Below are 17,019 nucleotides of genomic sequence, written 5' to 3'. Positions count from 1 at the left end.
ATATGTCTTTCATTCTTTGTGGACCAGCAATCTCTGGCATAGGTGATTTTCATGGTGAATGGTAGCACCTGAGGAGTGACTGGATGTATAAGGCCTCTTGTATGTTTGATATGCCTGCATCTCTGCATCTCCCCCATCTCTTCTGCTGCCTTCCTCCGATTGGCCAGAGCTGCCACGTGGCCACACCACTGTCAGTGCTGGGAGGAAATAGAATCTGCCAGCTCCCTTGGGAATCCTGCAATGTCACACAGAAAAAGACATGGATATATTATTCCAATGTAGGAGAGTGGAGAATTAGTAGCAATAATCCAAGCTATAACAGAGTTGACTATGGAAAATAAGAATTGATGCTTTTGTCTCAGCACTGTTTATAATAGCCAGGACATGGAAGCAACCTAGATGCCCATCAGCAGACGAATGGATAAGGAAGCTGTGGTACATATACACCATGGAATATTACTCAGCCATTAAAAAGAATTCATTTGAATCAGTTCTAATGAGATGGATGAAACTGGAGCCCATTATACAGAGTGAAGTAAGCCAGAAAGATAAAGGCCAATACAGTATACTAACGCATATATATGGAATTTAAAAAGATGGTAACGATAACCCTATATGCAAAACAGAAAAAGAGACACAGATGTATAGAACAGACTTTTGGACTCTGTGGGAGAAGGCGAGGGTGGGATGTTTCAAGAGAACAGCATTGAAAAATGTATATTATCTAGGGTGAAACAGATCACCAGCCCAGGTTGGATGCATGAGACAAGTGCTCGGACCTGGTGCACTAGGAAGACCCAGAGGGATCGGGTGGAGAGGGAGGTGGGAGGGGGGATCGGGATGGGGAATACATGTATATCCATGGCTGATTCATGTCAATGTATGACAAAAAACCACTACAATATTGTAAAGTAATTAGCCTCCAACTAATAAAAAAAATTAAAAAATAAAAATAAAAAATAAAAAGATGGTAACGATAACCCTATATGCAAAACAGGAAAAGAGACACAGATGTACAGAACAGACTTTTGGACTCTGTGGGAGAAGGCGAGGGTGGGATGTTCTGAGAGAATAGCATCGAAACAAGTATACTATCAAGGATGAAACAGATCACCAGCCCAGGTTGGATGCATGATACAAGTGCTCAGGGCTGGTGCAGTGGGAAGACCCAGAGGGATCAGGTGGGGAGGGAGGTGGGAGGGGGGATTGGGATGGGGAACACATGTAAATCCATGGCTGATTCATGTCAATGTATGGCAAAAACCACTACAACATTGTAAAGTAACTAACCTCCAACTAATAAAAATAAATGGGAAAACAAAACAAAAACAAACAAACAAAAAAAAGAATTAATGCTTTTGAACTGTGGTGCTGGAGAAGACTCTTGAAAACCCCTTGGACTGCAAAGAGATCAAACCAGTCCAATCCTAGAGATCAACCCTAAATATTCATCAGAAGGACTGATGCTGAAGCTGAAACTCTTAACACTTTGGCCACCTGATGGGAAGAGTTGACTCACTGGGAAAGATGCTGATGCTGGGAAAGATTGAGGACAGGAGAAGGGGATGACAGAAAATGAGATGGTTGGATACCATCATTGACTCAACAGACATGAGTTTGAGCAAACTCCAGGAGATGGTGGTGCTGCAGTCCATGGGGTGGCAGAGTCGGACACAACTTAGCAACTGAACAATAACAACAAAAGTTGGTAATGATTCCCAGTAAATTTTGAATGGGATTACTTAATGGGTGGTTCTGGAGTACTTAAAAAAAGAGAATGGCAGCTATAAGGATTCAGTATAACTTCATTAAGAGTAAACCAGGTCAATCTAATTTCAGATCGTTTTTCTCCTTTAGAGTTGCTTTACAATCAAATCCAGGGAATGTGGCAGTTTTACTTAATTTAGATTTTAGAAAGGCATTCTAAATTTTTTTTCTGCTATGTTCACCATACTGTACAATACATCCCTATGGCCTACATTCTATCCCTATGCTATACACACCAATCCTTATGCTGTACAATACATCCTTATACACAATCATTTGTACCTTCCTCTCCCCCGTCCCTATAGTCCCCTCCCCCATAACCGCTAGTCTGTTCTCTGAATCTGTGAATCTGCTTCTCTTTTGTTATACTTATTAGTTTGTTGTATTTTTTAGATTTTTCACATATGTGATATCATACAGTATTTGTCTTTCTCTTTCTGACTCGTTCACTTAGCATAATACCCTCCAAGTCTTTCCACATTACTGCAAATGGCAAATTTTTTTCTTGTTTATGGCTGAGTAGTACTCCATTGTGTATATAAACCACGTTTATTTATATATCTGTTAATGGACACTTAATTTGCTTCCATATCTTGGTAATCGTTAAGTAACATTGCTTTGAACATTGAGGTGTATGTATCTTTTCAAATTAGTGATTTCATTTTTTTCCAGGTAAATACCCAGGGGTAGGATTGTTGGATCATATGATACTTCTATTTTCAGCTTTTTGAGAAACAGCCATAGCGTTTTCCATAGCGGCTGCTCTAATTTACATTGCCACCAACAGTGTAGGAGCGTTCCCTTTTCTCCACATCCCTGCTGACACTTGTTATTTGTGTTCTTTCTGATGACAGCATTCTGACAGGAGTGAGGTGATATCTTGTTGTGGTTTGCATTTCCCTGCTGATTAGTAATATTGAATATCTTTTCAGGTGCTTGTTGGCCATCTGAATTTCCTCTTTAGAAATTCCTCCTCTTCGGCCCACTTTTTAAATGGTAGTAGTTTGGTTTTCTTTGTGTTAAATTGTATTACCTATTTATCTATGTTGGATATTAATCTCTTATCAGTCATATCACTTGCAAGTATCTTCTTTCATTCAGTAGGTTGTATTTTTATTTTATCAATGGTTTACTGTGCAGAAGCTTTTAAGTTTAATTTTGTCTCACTTATTTATTTTTGCTTTTATTTCCTTTACTTTAGGAAATAGATCCAAAAAATATTTCTGCAGTTTGTGTCAGAGTGTTCTTCATGTTTTCTTCTTGAAGTTTTATAGTACCCAGTCTTATATTTAGGTCTTTAATCCATCTTGAGCTTAATTTTGTATGTGATGTTAGAGAACATTCTACTTTCATCCTTTTACATGTTGCTATCTAGTTTTCCCAGCACCACTTATTGAAAGACTTACCGTTTTTATCGTATATTTTTGCTTTTGTTGTTGTAGATTATTGACCATAAGTGCATGGGTTTATCTCCAGGCTCTATATCCTGTTCTGTTGATCTATGTGTCTGTTTTTATGCCAGCACCATACTCTTTTGGTTACTGTAGCTTTGTAGTATGGTCTGAAGTCAGGGAATGTGACTTTTCCAGCTCTGTTCTTTCTCAAGATTGTTTTGGCTGTTTGGGCTCTTTTGAGTTTCCATACAAATTTTGAAATTACTTGTTCTAGTTCTGTGAAAAATGCCATTGGTATTTTTATAGGGATTGCATTGAGTCTGTAGATTGCTTTGGGTAGTGTAATTTTAACAATACTGACTCTTTCAGTTCAAGAACATCTTTCCATTGGTTTGTGTTGTCTTCAGTTGGTAGATATATCTTATTTGAATTTTAGAAAGGCATTCTAAATTTTTCCCATAATATCCTTGAAGTTAAAATGGAGACATACAGATTATATAACAGTATTGCTATATAATGATATAAACAGATGTTTACACAACTGCTCTTAAATACTCTTGGCTAATGGATCATGTATCATTCTGGGAGGGAATCTTTTATAGCATGCACAGAGATGAAGCTCTGTTTGGGCCTCCATTTTCTATCAGTGATATGTGTGAAGATAGACATGGGAGTGAAGCAAGCACAGAATGGAATTACAGATAAAAACCAAAAGCTTAAAATTTAACAGGTATAAATGCCAACTATCCTACTTAAACATTTTTAAAAACACCAAAGAAGCAAAAATCAACTACAGGAAGAAGAACACAAGGGAATGAAGGAAACTTTAAAACTCTGCGGGGAATCATAAAGGAAGACTTGGCTGAAGGGAAATATGACTAATTCTTACACAGGAAGATTCAGTGTTATAATGCTGTCAATACTCCCTCCGTTGATACATATTTTAATAAATGAGTTTAACTCACTCCTATTTGAATTACTGATACGTTTGGAATTCTTTCTTCTGGCTCTTTTAGTTTGGGGGAGAGCGTTTCGGGACTTTCAGGGTACTGGCAAGGTTCTGTTTATGGACCTGGGTGGTGCTGTATAAAGGGGAAACCCCTCTGTGTTTCTCCTTTATGCTCATACTACTGCCTACACTTTGCTGGTTATAAATGAGGTTTTTGTGACTCCCTCTTGCATTCAGTACTTTGCTAGAAGGTTCACAGAACTCAGGGAAATTCTTATGTTTACTGGTTTATTATATAATGAAGGACACAGATAAATAGCCAGATGAAGAGGTACATGAGGTGAGATCTGGAAGGGTCCCAAGTGCAGGAGCTTCTGTCCCTGTGTAGTTGGGATATACCACCCTCTAAACATTTGAACTTACTCACCAACCCAGAAGCTCTCTGATCCTTACACTTAGGGGATCTTTATGGAGACTTTATCACGTCCGCATAAACTCAGTCTCCAGCTCCTCTCCTCTTCCTGGATGATGGTGGAAGAGCTAATAGCTCCAAGCTTCTCATCATGGCTTGGCCTTTCTGGTGACCACCCCCCATTCAGGAGCCCACTAAGAGCTGCTTCATCAAAACAAAACACATCCCTATCACCCAGAAAATTCTAAGGGACTAAGTTCTGTGTCAGGAACTGAGGTCAAAGACCAAATGCTACTCTTAGCACTTAGGAAATTACAAGGGTTTAGTAGCTCTGTGCCAGAAAACAGGGGCAAAGACCAAAATAAATATCTTCTATTTTACATGATACCAGGGCATTTGCTTTACATTTGTTTTATGCCTTCCTAATCACAATCTCCTTCCTCTCCCCAGACGTAGCCAGCATCTAAATTCTTACTGTAATCAATTTCTAGCACTTAGTTTATATATCTGAATAGTATAGTTTAGTTTTACCTATTTTTGAACTTAATATGAATGGAATGAAATAGTACATATTTTTAATGTCTGGCTCTTTTTTTCTCCAAACTGTTTTTAATATTCATACATTTAAATATAATACAATGTATTTTCTGTCTTACTGTTGATTATTTCGATGTGTCTAGCTTTTGAGTATTAAGAACATTGCTACCATGAGCCTTCCTGTATATGTGTTTTGCTGCATATGTGCTCGAGTTTCTCTTGTATACATAACTAGGAGTAAAAATGCTGAGTCACAGAGTATGAGACTCTTCACCTTTAGTAGACAGTACCAAGAAGTTTTTCAGTGATTATAATAATGTAGACTACTCCTAGAAGTGTTCAAGCACTCTTGTCCGTCCACATCATTTCCAACTCTTGGTATTGTCAAGCTTTTAGAATTTAGCCAGTGGATTAGGCGTGATTATAAAGTTGTCACATGCATACTTAATGTACATTATTCTCAAAAAGTCTTAAATTAATAAGTATATATGTGTGTGTATATATGTATTTTTCCCTGGGACAGGAGAAGGATGCTAACATACTTTTATTTCTCACTGCTCCCCTGGTGCCTCTATAGCCTTGCACATACCTACCTATGTTATCTTCTAGAATTTTAGACTTATTTTAAAAAATAATATTTTTATAAGTAAAACTTATTATATAGTTTACTTTTGTCTGTGTATTATTACTTCTTCCATCCCTTTACTTCTTTCTGGATTCACTTTCCTTAATGGAGAGTATTCTCTGTAAGGGTCTGTGGGTGGTGGACTTTCCGAGTATATTAAAATGTCTTTATTTCCTGAAAATAGTACATAACAAGATGTCCTTCGATATCACTGGAGAAAAGATGGATTATTTACTCAACGATGGCTTAAAATTATATCCCTACATCACTCTTTTTTAAAATTTGTGTTTATTTATTTTTTGGTTGTGTTGGGTCTTCATTGCTTTACATGGAGTTTCTCTAGTTGTGGCAAATGGGGTCTCCTCTTTGTTGCGGTGCATAGGGCTTCTCATTGCAGTGTCTTCTCTTGTTGTGGAGCACAGGCTCCAGGGTGTGTGGGCTTCAGTAGTTACGGCACAGGGGCTCAGTCATTGTGGCTCGCAGGTCCTAGAGCGTGGGCTCGGTAGTTGTGGTTTATGGACTCAGTTGCTCTGCAGCATGTGGAATCTTCCTGGAACAAGGATGGAACTGGTTTCCCCTGCATTGGCAGGCAGATTCTTATCCACTGCGCTAGGGAATTCCCTCACATCACTCTTTATAGTGAAAAAATGTTCAGATGGATCTAAGATTTACATGCGCCAAAAGGATGAGATTAAGCTGGCTTTACCAGAACCCACTGATCAGTCATTACATCATTAAAAGTGGGACATGCAGTCATTGAGTATCTCCTAATTTGATCCAATCAGATACAGAGCACTTTCTAAGTATTCCTGCCCTTCACAAATTGAGCCTATATCCAGTCAACTTTTAGATCTACCAGAGAAATACAGGAGATGGTGCTACATATTTAGCAACACCACAAGGACATAGTCAATCAAGACCAAGGGTGGAAATTCTAAAGTCTACCCCAAATTGCCCACATTATTAAAAATTAACTGGCTCACACACACAACACACACACACACACACACACACACACACACACACACACAGGAAACTACTGTGGATTAATAGAGACAAGATATAATAGTAAAATTCAAGGTATGACTTTATATGGATCCTGCATTGAACAAATGAACTGTGAAAGACATTTTTGCCACCATCAGGAAGACTTGAACATGGACTGAGGATTAGATGATACTGAGGAATTATTATAAATTTCATTGGTTGTAACATGGTTTTGTGGTCTTTTAAAAAGTCTCTTAGAGACATACACTGAAGTATTTAGAGATGAAATGATATGATATCTGGGATCTATTTTTAAATAATTCATTAAAAATATATGGAATCTAGAAAGATGGTACTGATGAACCTCTCTACAGGGCAGCAATGAAGACGCAGACATAGAGAACAGGCTTGTGGACACAAAGCGGGAAGTAGTGGGAGAGACAAATTGAGAGAATAGCACTGAAACATATGTATTACCATATGTAAAATTGGATGGCCAGTGGCAATTTTCTGTATGATGCAGGGAGCCCAAAGTCGGTGCTCTGTGACAACCCAGAGGGGCGGGATGGGGTAGGAAGTGGCAGGAAGGTTCAAGAGACAGGCAGCATACATATACCTATGGCTGACTCATGTTGATGTATGGCAGAAACCAACCCAACATTGTAAAGCAATTATCCTCCAATTAAAAATAAATTAATTAAAAATAGAAAAAAATTGGGGGAATGCATGAAAAAAGAATAACAGAAATTGATCATTTGGTGTAAGGAGGTGTTCAACTTTTGTGTGTGTTTGAAATTTTTCATGATGAAAAGCTGAAAATAAAGACAGCCTTTGTAAAGCATCTGCTTCTGCTTCTAGGAAGCACTCAAACCTGTTAGCTATAATCACAATAACCACACACAGAATGCTAGACAATATTCTACCAACTTTTAATAAGTTAATAAAATACAATTGAAGTTGATGATATTGAGGTGATTTGTGTTAATGTATATTTTAACTGAGAGGAACAGACTGGATTAACAAAGGGCTCTGACTACCAACTTAATATACTTACTTAATGTCTCGAATACTGCATGTAAATAAGTTCTTGGACTGTGATTAAGAGACTTAAAAAGATAAAATTCTTAAGTTAGCAGTTTAGGTTTCCTTGGCTTAGTATTTCTAGACAACAGTTTATTCCTGGTATTTCCTGCATAAATAATTTCTGCCTTTTTCTCATTGATATTCTCACACTTTCAAAACTCAGCATAAAGTAAGTTAATAGGAATTTTCTTTTTAAATTACCGTTATGAGATAAGAAGCAAAAGGTCTTGTGTGATAAATGGATCTGAGATCTAATCTTTTCACTCTTTCGGCCCATTTCACACATACTCTTTCAACATACAATTAACCTAATTAACTCCTGATTAGACCCTAATAGGTTGGGAAGGTTCATTATGTTTTGAGGACCATTTACTAAACAAGACAAAAAGAAACCTCCCTGTGTTCTTCCTTTCATGTGTAGATCCTACAAGATAAGGATAAAGAATCCATATTGAGAGAATTCTGTTGTCCAAGTATCCCAGAAGTAGTCTCTGGAAATTCTTTGCAGCCAAAGACAGAGAAGCTGTATATAGTCAGCAAAAACAAGATCGGGAGCTGACTGTGGCTCAAATCATTAGCTCCTCATTGCCAAACTCAAGAAATTGAAGAAAGTAGGGAAAACCACTAGACCATCAGGATGACCTAAATCAAATCCCTTACAATTATACAGTGAAAGTAAGAAATAGATTTAAGGGACAAGATCTGAGAGACAGAGAGCCTGATGAACTATGGACGGAGGTTCATGACATTGTACAGGAGACAGGGATCAAGACCATCCCCAAGAAAAAGAAATGCCAAAAAGCAAAATGGCTGCCTGAGGAGGCCTTACAAATAGCTGTGAGAAGAAGAGAAACGAAAGGCAAAGGAGAAAAGGAAAGATATACCCGTTTGAATGCAGAATTCCAAAGAATAGCCAGGAGAGATAAGAAAGCCTTCCTCAGTGATCAGTGCAAAGAAATAGAGGAAAACAATAGAATGGTAAAGACTAGAGATCTTTTCAAGAAAATTAGAGATACCAAGGGAACATTTCATGCAGAGATGGGCTCAATAAAGGACAGAAATGGTATGGACATAATAGAAGCAGAAGATATTAAGAAGAGGTGGCAAGAATACACAGAAGAACTGTACAAAAAAGATCTTCATGACCCAGATAACCACAATGGTGTGATCACTCACCCAGAGCCAGACATCCTGGAATGTGAAGTCAGGTGGGCCTTAGAAAGCATCACTATGAGAAATGCAAATCAAAACCACAATGAGGTACCATTACACGCCAGTCAGGATGGCTGCTATCCAAAAGTCTACAAGCAATAAATGCTGGAGAGGGTGTGGAGAAAAGGGAACACTCTTACACTGTTGGTGGGAATGCAAATTAGTACAGCCACTATGGAAAACAGTGTGGAGATTCCTTAAAAAGCTGGAAATAGAACTGCCATATGACCCAGCAATACCACTTCTAGGCATACACACTGAGGAAACCAGATCTGAAAGAGACACGTGCACCCCAGTGTTCATCGCAGCACTGTTTATAATAGCCAGGACATGGAAGCAACCTAGACGCCCATCAGCAGACGAATGGATGAGGAAGCTGTGGTACATATACACCATGGAATATTACTCAGCCATTAAAAAGAATTCATTTGAATCAGTTCTAATGAGATGGATGAAACTGGAGCCCATTATACAGAGCAAAGTAAGCCAGAAAGATAAAGACCATTACAGTATACTAACACATATATATGGAATTTAGAAAGATGGTAACGATAACCCTATATGCAAAACAGAAAAAGAGACTCAGATGTATAGAACAGACTTGTGGACTCTGTGGGAGAAGGTGAGGGTGGGATGTTTCAAGAGAACAGCATTGAAACATGTATATCTAGGGTGAAACAGATCACCAGCCCAGGTTGGATGCATGAGACAAGTGCTCGGGCCTGGTGCACTGGGAAGACCCAGAGGGATGGGGTGGAGAGGGAGGTGGGAGGGGGGACCGGAATGGGGAATACATGTAAATCCATGGCTAATTCATTTCAATGTATGACAAAAACCACTGCAATGTTATAAAGTAATTAGCCTCCAACTAATTAAAATAAATGGAAAAAAAAAAAAGAAAGCATCACTACAAACAAAGCTAGTGGAGGTGATGGAATTCCAGTTGAGCTATTTCAAATCCTTAAAGATGATGCTATGAAAGTGCTGTACTCAATATGCCAGCAAATTTGGAAAACTCAGCAGTGGCCACAGGACTGGAAAAGGTCAGTTTTTATTCCAATCCCAAAGAGAGGCAATGCCAAAGAATGCTCAAACTACCACACAATTGCACTCATCTCACATGCTAGTAAAGTAATGCTCAAAATTCTCCAAGCCAGGCTTCAGCAATATGTGAACCGTGAACTTCCAGATGTTCAAGCTGGTTTTAGAAAAGGCAGAGGAACCAGAGATCAAGCTGCCAACATCCACTGGATCATTGAAAAAGCAAGAGAGTTCCAGGAAAACATCTATTTCTGCTCTATTGACTATGCCAAAGCCTTTGACTGTGTGGATCACAATAAACTGTGGAAAATTCTGAAAGAGATGGGAATACCAGACCACCTGGCCTGCCTCCTGAAAAATGTGTATGCAGGTCAGGAAGCAACAGTCAGAACTGGACATGGAACAACAGACTGGTTCCCAATAGGAAAAGGAGTACATCAAGGCTGTATATTGTCACCCTGCTTATTTAACTTATATGCAGAGTACATCATGAGAAACGCTGGGCTGGAAGAAGCACAAGCTGGAATCAAGATTGCCAGGAGAAATATTAATAACCTCAGATGCCGAGGTCCAGCCCTGGCAGGACCAGGAATACCCAAGGGATGAGTGGCGTCGGTGAAGAAGAAGACAGACACACACACAGATGTTGCATAGAAGAGGTAGCTTTTTTTTTAGGATAGCTCAGTTTTTATAGAATGAATGTTACCTCCCCCTTAAGTCACCACATATTATATCAGATACTGGTTTGTGCTTCTGTCAATATTTTTTTCCCCATGTTTTTCCGCTAAGCATTCATCTAGAATGTTTCCGATTACAGGGTTTATACTTAAATGTCCCATACATAATCTTCTTGCCTCAATGGCCTAACATTCTCACTCTAACAAAAACAATATTCCACCAGTCTCAGGTATAATGTAAATTCTTTGAACAATAAAACAATACATGGGAAGGGTCACAATAACATGTTTGACATTTCTGAAAATAGTACCATGAGAAAAACCTGATATTTTTCTTTACCTGAAACCACAAAATCTCAATTTACAACGATTAACTATTAAACAGCAAAAACACCTCTAAAGCAGCAAAACACCTCTATTAATAATAAGATAATGGCAGTAAAGCTGGTTAATATAAATCTTCTATTAAAATCCTATATACCCCATTTTCTAATTTTACAAAAAAACCCATAATATCCCATGTTGTTTAAAGAAAGGAAAACAATAAACAAGTAGCAGCAAGGAAATAGAAATAGTGAAAACCCTTTCAACCAAGGAGCAAGTAAACTAAAGCAATATATCTACTTCTAAATCTAAATACCTCTACTCTTTTCTATTCTAGAACATTATGATCTTTTAAGTAAGCAGCCAAACTATACCTGTGGCCTTTTCTTTTATGACTTGATGTTTATGGTCGTGTCCTGAGCCAGAGCAATCTTGAGCATTTCCAAAAAGGCTTGGACTTTTCCAGCGAGGCCTTATTACTATATATTATCATTTCCAAAAATTAATAGAAAGCCCAACAACAGTAAGAAGGAAGAAAGGGACATACCGGCCCCTGGGACAACCTCGAGAGGAAGAGCTGCCTTGCAGATTTCTTTCTCGTTCCTGCAGCTCCAGAGGGGACATATTGGGCCCCCGGGGCAGCCCCATGTGAGGAAGAGCTGCCTTGCAGGTTCCTCTCTCGTCCCATGACCTTGTCATGGACTGGGTGCATCCCGGCAGCTCCCAACACTCAGATATGCAGATGACACCACCCTTATGGCAGAAAGTGAAGAGGAACTAAAAAGCCTCTTGATGAAAGTGAAAGAGGAGAGTGAAAAAGTTGGCTTAAAGCTTAACATTCAGAAAACTAAGATCATGGCATCTGATCCCATCACTTCATGGCAAATAGATGGGGAAACAGTGGAAACAGTGTCAGACTTTATTTTGGGGGGCTCCAAAATCACTGCAGATGGTGATTGCAGCCATGAAATTAAAAGACACTTACTCCTTGGCAGGAAAGTTACGACCAACCTAGGCAGTATATTAAAAAGCAGAGACATTACTTTGTCAACAAAGGTCCGTCTTGTCAAGGCTATAGTTTTTCCAGTGGTCATGTATGGATATGAGAGTTGGACTATAAAGAAAGCTGAGCACAGAAGAATTGATGCTTTTGAACTGTGGTGTTGGAGAAGATGCTTGAGAGTCCCTTGGACTGCAAGGAGATTCAACCAGTCCATCCTAAAAGAAATCAGTCCTGAATATTCATTGGAAGGACTGATGTTGAAGCTGGAACTCCAATACTTTGGCCACCTGATGCAAAGAGCTGACTCATTTCAAAAGACTCTGATGCTGGGAAAGATTGAAAGCAGGAGGAGCAGGGGATGACAGAGGATGAGATGGCTGGATGGCATCACCAACTCAATGGACATAAGTTTGAGTGGACTCCGGGAATTAGCGATGGACAGGGAAGCCTGGAGTGCTGCAGTCCATGGGGTTGCAAAGAGTCAGACACGACTGAGCGACTGAGCGACTGAACTGAACTGAACTGAATGACCTTTGAGATGCTCAGGGTGATCATTAGCTTTCAACTTTTTGAGTCCAAAGCCTTCTGGTACTCTTTGATAGTTTGAGAAGATAAAATTGCAAAGAAGGGCAAAATGCTTTTCAAAATCACAGTAGCCTTCAAGGTCAGACATAGAAGAGTCTTTGTCAGGCTTCTCATATGCTATGTATGTGTGCTCAGTTGTGTCCAACTCTCTGTGACCCCATGGTCTGTAGCCCGTCAGGCTCCTATCTCCATAGAATTGTCCAAGCAAGAATACTGGAGTGGGTTGCCATTTCCTTCTCCAGGGGATCTTCCCAACCCAGGGATCAAGCCTCCATCTCCAGCACTGACAGGAGGATTCTTTACCACTGTTTGGGAAGTTGTCACATGCTAATAAGCCCTGTTTTTCAATTGATGACTTGATATGGGCCTGTCTGGGGTTAAGGGCTAGGGATTGAAGAGAACTGACATTCAGGTCTAGAGAATTGACATTCAGGTCTTAATAAATAACAAGAAATTTTAGTTCCTGGGGACAGCATTGGGGAAGGAGGGGTAAATAAAAGAGACTGAGGGGTAAGGAAAAGAAGGAGTTAGCTAACTGGCATAAAGCCTTGAATGTAGGGAGTTCATCCAGTGAAATATCCAGTGCCACGGTAGCCAAAATGACCTTTGGGAAAGGGAGGTCTAATACAAAATTCCAAACAGTTTTTGTTCTGCAGTGTAAACACATTTGATTTATCTGTAAACACTGATGCACAAGCAGAAACCTTTATGATCAGACTGTGTTTATTTTTTGTAAAAGAAAGGTGAAGATAAAGAAACAAGTTTAGTTTCCTATGGGGATGGGTTTAGCATATTATAATGTGAAGTTCATTAACTCAAGCATGTCACAGAAGAAAAAATTAGAGCCAGAGGTGACCATGAAAAACCCAAGCTTCTGAGAATTTGTAAAAATTGGTGGTAAGAGCTTAGACTTTTTAAAGTCGTGGAATGGGCGTTTGAGCAAACCTTCTTTAGCTCTTTACAGGCAGGGCTACCTTGACTGATAATGAACCATACGGTCCTACTATTTGTGTTCATCCTAGAACAACATTGCCCAAACTTCAAGGAAGTGAAGTCTAGTTTCTCATGTCGACATGAAAGCGATACTCCTTTCATCAGTCCCCTTCAGCCTGTTCCCATTTGAAGCCACATCCAGCCTCTGAATCCTGAGACTGAGTTAAATCTCAGAGACAGAGTGGTGGGTGATGTAGAAAAGAATAGTTTTATTGTTTTGCCAGGCAAAGGGGGCCAACAGCAGGCTCATGTCCTCAAAACTGTGTGTCCCCACCTAGAGAGGATAGTGAGAAGTTTTATCGTATTAGTTCCCAGAGCATGTGATCAGCTCCTGGACATTCTTCTGATTGTTTGGTGGTGAGGTTAAGTTGGAGTCAGGATCTTCAAACCTTCCACTTCTAACTGGTTTGGGATCTATCTGCGTGCTTGTGGGCAGCATACCGCTGTTAACCTTTAACTTCTCCCATCTGGTGGGGGTTTCAGTATCTACAAAATAGCTAAAAGATATTAGTGTGTGTATCCTTTGGTGGGGAACCAGGACCTTGCCCCAGGCTGCGCTGTTGTTTCTCTTGACTGTTCCTCCTCTGTCTCCCATTCTCTCCCTTCCCTGATTAGCAACTGCTTGAACCTGCCTGTTGGAACTCAGGGAAGATCGTGGAAACTGAATGAAGAACCGGAGAACTGGGGGACACAGGAAGGCTTTTGTGCCCAGGAGCCCCACAACACCCTGCTCGGTATCACTTTGAGCAATTCAGTTTGCAACTTTGAGCAAATCAGTTGTATTTGATTACAATTAATAGTTGTAATCATTTCAGTCTGTCTTTGAGCGAGTATGGTTCAGTCTCCATAAGCATTTTAGCTGAACTTCTCTGACTCAATTCTATTACGATGTATTTCTTGTGTAAGACTGTTTTAAACAAATATTATCCAAGTTCAACGTCTCTAACCATTACCATTGACATCAGGAGGGTTGAATGTGCCCTTGATTTGATCATCTCAGAGATGCAGAGGATTCTGCTGCTGCTGCTGCTGCTAAGTCGCTTCAGTCGTGTCCGACTCTGTGCGACCCCATAGACGGCAGCCCACCAGGCTCCCCCGTCCCTGGGATTCTCCAGGCAAGAATACTGGAGTGGGTTGCAATTTTCTTCTCCAATGCATGAAAGTGAAAAGTGAAAGGGAACTCGCTCAGTTGTGTCCGACTCTGTGCGACCCCATAGACGGCAGCCCACCAGGCTCCCCTGTCCCTGGGATTCTCCAGGCAAGAACACTGGAGTGGGTTTCCATGTCCTTCAATGCATGAAAGTGAAAAGTGAAAGTGAAGTCACTCAGTCGTGTCCGACTCTTAGCAACCCCACGGACTGCAGCCTGCCAGGCTCCTCCGTCCATGGGATTTTCCAGGCAAGAGCACTGGAGTGGGGTGCCACTGCCTTCTCCGGTGCAGAGGACTCTAGACCAGGAGTAAAAACTTGCATGTTTGTGTCTCAGATTTGCCACTTAACTCACAGTGTGACCCTGAGCGTGGGTTTCCTTATCTGCAAAGCGGGGTGACAGACCTTCACTGCTCACCTCATAAGACCCCTGGAAAAATGAGAAGAGAGAATTTATACCAATGATATTTTCATACCATAAAAATAGATAAATTATAAGTGATAATTTAGAAGAGATAATTTATATCAATGATACTTTTCAGCATATAGAATTATGTAAATAAAGGTGTATAACTGAGATGATACTTAGATTATAAAGACAAATGTATTTTCTTTGCTAAGGACTATTTGATCTAGCAATGTACCTGAGAAAAGAATTACTAAACTCTGAATGTTCTTTCTTGCTCAGTGGGTGATCTGATGATGATCTAAACAAACACAAAATTGGGAATTCCTTTAAGCCTTTCTGGTTGTTAATTTTCTTTGAAGCATTCAAGCAGGCCAAGGACCCAACTAACTTCTAGTTTCTCTCCTGTGAACAAACTGCAGGGAGAACTTCAGCTGAACTTACTTTAAGGGTTACCACCCTGAGGCTCTTGATGTTTTGCAGGACTTCCTCTGTACGCCAAGAATCAGATCTTTAGAGAGGACCCAGGTAAATAGCCTCAGGGCTGTAGTGCTTCACTGAGGAAGAGAAACACCTTCCCGAATAGCTTTTCTGGCTCTCCTGCTGCTTCACACCCCTTCAGCTGCTCTTCCCAGCTGTCATCACTTTGGTTGAATTCTCTTCCTTGCTCCAGGAAAGGAGACTGAAGAACCTCCAGGTCTCACCCATGCATGTTTTTCAGACTTCGTAACTGGAGCACATGTTTTTATGGCAGGGGTGAGAAAGTTACTATTGTGATACAGGAAAAATAGAAACTAATTAGAACACAGAACATATTTGACATAGATTATCAGGATGGATAATCATTGTTACCCGGTTATACATTTATCCAAACCCAGAGAATGCATTACAGCTTAAGGCAAACTAGGGCCTTTGGTTGATGAGGGCTTGTCGGTGTAGGTTCAGGAGTTGTAACAAGTGCACTACTCAGGCCAGGATGTTGATTGGGGTGGAGTGTGGCAACGTATGCGTAAGGGCCGAGGGCATATGCGAAACCTCTGTACTGTCAATTTTGCTATGAATCTAAAACTGTTCTAAAAATTAGAAGTCTTTATGAAAGAAATGCAACAAACTGTAATAATCTATACAAAGATTAAAAAGCAGAGACATTACTTTGCCAACAAAGGTCCATCTCATCAAGGCTATGGTTTTTCCAGTAGTCCTGTATGGATGTGAGAGTTGGACTATAAAGAAAGCTGAGCACCGAAGAATTGATGCTTTTGAATTGTGGTGTTGGAGAAGACGCTTGAGAGTCCCTTGGACTGCAGGGAGATCCAACCAGTCCATCCTAAAGGAGATCAGTCCTGAATATTCATTGCAAGGACTGATGTTGAAGCTGAAACTCCAATACTTTGGCCACCTGATGTGAAGAACTGACTCATTGGAAAAGACCCTGATACTGGGAAAGATTGAAGGCAGGAGGAGAAGGGGACGACAGAGGATGAGATGGCTAGGTGGCATCACTGGCTTGATGGACTTGAGTTTGAGTAAGCTATGGGAGTGGGTGATGGACAGGGAGGCCTGGCGTGATGTAGTCCATGGGGTTGCAAAGAGTTGGACAGGACTGAGCGACTGAACTGCACTGATGCAAAGATACTTTTAGTGCTAGTATTAATACATCCTTTCACAGTCTAAACCTTAAAGTTCTTGATACATCACACGTACATACACAAACAGAAGCAAAGTAATTACAGGGCAAGCTGCTTACTGGCTTGTCAAGGCAATCACTGGTTCTGCGTGAATGGCTGAGTCTGGGGGCCACATGCTGGCTGTCAGCTCCATGTTGGTCCCCCAACTTCTTACTCTTGGACCACCAGTAGTTGTCGCCAGGCAGTTA

This window comes from Odocoileus virginianus, chromosome 22 (genome assembly GCF_023699985.2).
Source record: "Odocoileus virginianus isolate 20LAN1187 ecotype Illinois chromosome 22, Ovbor_1.2, whole genome shotgun sequence".
Classification (NCBI taxonomy): Eukaryota; Metazoa; Chordata; class Mammalia; order Artiodactyla; family Cervidae; genus Odocoileus; species Odocoileus virginianus.
The sequence above is the reverse complement of the archived record's forward strand: the minus strand, read 5'-3'. Positions refer to the sequence as shown.